This window comes from Penaeus japonicus, unplaced genomic scaffold (assembly GCF_977035675.1).
Source record: "Penaeus japonicus unplaced genomic scaffold, GWHDUDI00000001_assembly GWHDUDI00000012, whole genome shotgun sequence".
NCBI lineage: Eukaryota > Metazoa > Arthropoda > Malacostraca > Decapoda > Penaeidae > Penaeus > Penaeus japonicus.
In genome coordinates this window covers 36,419,580-36,422,079 of record NW_028234414.1, presented here as the reverse complement: position 1 = coordinate 36,422,079, position 2,500 = coordinate 36,419,580, and the positions used below count along the sequence as shown (strand labels likewise).

General features: G+C 38.3%; 1 protein-coding gene across 4 annotated transcripts in view; it reads left to right on the top strand.

Annotated features, from left to right (window-relative positions):
- Window positions 1-821: 821 nt before the first annotated feature.
- Window positions 822-2,500, top strand: part of LOC122266205 (peptidyl-glycine alpha-amidating monooxygenase A) — a 74,835-nt gene continuing 73,156 nt past the window's right edge. For 2 of the 4 annotated variants that reach the window (XM_086542756.1, XM_043035822.2), the window contains exon 1: window positions 822-1,235. The gene's annotated coding sequence lies outside the window, so the exon portion shown is untranslated. The remainder of the gene's footprint in view (window positions 1,236-2,500) is intronic. The other 2 variants (XM_086542759.1, XM_086542763.1) reach the window with 1 other exon arrangement.

Genomic DNA, 2,500 nt, shown 5'->3' with positions numbered 1-2,500 from the left:
CTCGTGTCTTTGGACTGGCTTCTTGTAATAATACGTTATAACAAGCGAGATGTATTTAGATAACACACACGTACAAGTAGAGGAAACAAGAGGCACATATTGATTATGGATAGGTGATCACGTACATTTCGTTGCCCTTTCTGAATGTCTATAAATAGAGCGGCCGTAGCTAAAAAAAAACATCCTGATATACTGTTGCTGACAAGGTTAACACTAAGCAAGTTATACAGAGTGTCATTTTCGTTCCATGTCACAGCTGGCGGTTACTTTTACGATCAATGCTAAGGAAGGAAACCCAATATCTTCATGGATTTCTTATGCATCCATCTCTCAATAAACGCATCATTCTAACGTTGCTTATGAATTATTCTTGGACAGTGAGAAATTCATAGGACTTTTAGTATTGAATGGTTGATCTTTAAAGTGCGATGATGTATAAATATCGCCCTGTGTGATCTCGTTTGGACTTCCGGCATTGGATCTCCACCTAGGGCGGCTAAGTCTTTATCTTTCAGCGGCGTTTCTACATAAAGTCATCACTCATTAGTAATGATTAAGGCGAATGTCTCATCTTCCTCGAGGACTTTGCTACAGGGAAACGCCCACGCACCTGCGGCTGGATGACCCAATAGACTGTGGATCTTTAAACGTTTCCGTTCATCCTAACAAACGTTCCTGCATACAACCATCACTCATTAGGAAGTAAGGAAGACCATTGTCCTACCGCCCATCGGCACAGCATTGCGAGAGACGCCCACGCACCTGCGACTTGGTGACGCAATAATGGACGAGCACCAACACCCAAAGGTGGCAGGAGTGACGTCACACCCATGCGCGCTGATCCTCGTCTCGGGCCAAAGCCAAGAGACCTTAGCAGAGCCTTCCCTCCCTCCCACTGAGAGAGCGAGTGAGGACTTCCCACGGACCCATCCTCTATGAGAAAGACGTGGCCAGCAGGAGGAGCACCGCCACCAAGACGAGGGCAGAGGGGAGCGAGAGAGAGTCCCTTCTCCGAATAACTGAGTACTGCTCCTCCAGCCCATCCACCTCCTTCGGGATTCCTCTCCTCGTCTGCCTGCATTGACTGCCTCTTCCTCCGCGACGTGAGGTGACAGCTGGAACGCCTTGGCTCGCTGGAAACAAATCTTTCTCGTTTTCCCTTCTTCTTGCTCGGCTGGGAGGGCCATGGAGTGGAAGCTGGAGTGATTTCATCGGCTCTGTGTTATGGCCACAGGGTGAGTAGGACCCAAATAAGACTGACTGGCATAGGATTATCTTTCTTTTTTTTTTTTTTGATCAACCATAACAAAGTTGCTTACCGAGGCAGGTTAAACCCTTGATTTACTTAAGTGTATATCCTTTTCCATTCATAAGTGAATATTTTTTGTTTTTGTTTTTATCTTGCACAAAAACGATGCATGACTTTGGCCTTGTGTTTGGTGTACCAAGTATTTGTTTCCTTTTTAATGAATCTCTTACAATATTATAGATTATAGTTTATGCTGAAATATCTTTATTGTGATGGCTTGGTATGTAAAGAGTGAAGGAAGTGAATTGATCTTTAACCCAAAAATCTTATGGCAAAAGCACTTTCACTTTTGTAGTTTCATGGACATAGCAGTGAGCATTTATGATAAAAAGAAGTTAAAGGTAAATAACCATGTTCTTATGAAAAGAACGAACATTAAAAGTGCATAACAAATGATGTGTTAAGTGGCTGTAATGGCGATAATGTTCTCAGTCCAGAACATGTGCAGCAGTTAATAATAATTGTCATTAGCTGTTATAATGGTTTAGCCAAAAGTGTTTTGAAATTACACCGACTTAGTTAAAAGGCTAAGCTTATGTGTAAATATTTGTGTCTTTTTGCTATTAATATATTCAGGATTTTTTTTTCACAGTGCAAAAGTATTAAATTATACATATATATATATAATATGCCATATTAGAAAAAGTGCTCTGGGGTTGAAGCAGCTATTATAAAGGAAAAAAAGATCATGATTATTACGCATTAGTATGCAACTGAAGAAGTAGAGAAATACGGTTGAATATATCAGTAAAATATGTTGAAAATGACCATGAGAGTAAAATTATTTATTGCCATGTAATAAAAACACATCACAAAAACGCATTAAAGCAAAAACAGATATATATATATCCAGCATAGTAAATACCTACTATTTTTAGTTTTAAAATACATTTTATACGTAATTGTTGTCATATTTTGATTATTGAAGGCAAACCATTCAATAAAAGAAGTCAGTGCTTGAGAAGGCAGGAATGTAATAAATGCAATAAAGAGTATTTATTATTGTTTCAGGTTTAATTACTCTTTGTCATGGTATTCTACTTTTTTGGGAGAAGTTAAAGAATAGAATTGCTGGATGAATACTCTTAATGTATTATTTGAAATGAGATAATATTAAAAGGTTATTGGAATGTGTATGGTTTGTCTCTCAGTTTATTAGTTATTATTTTCATTTTTATTTTTATTATTATT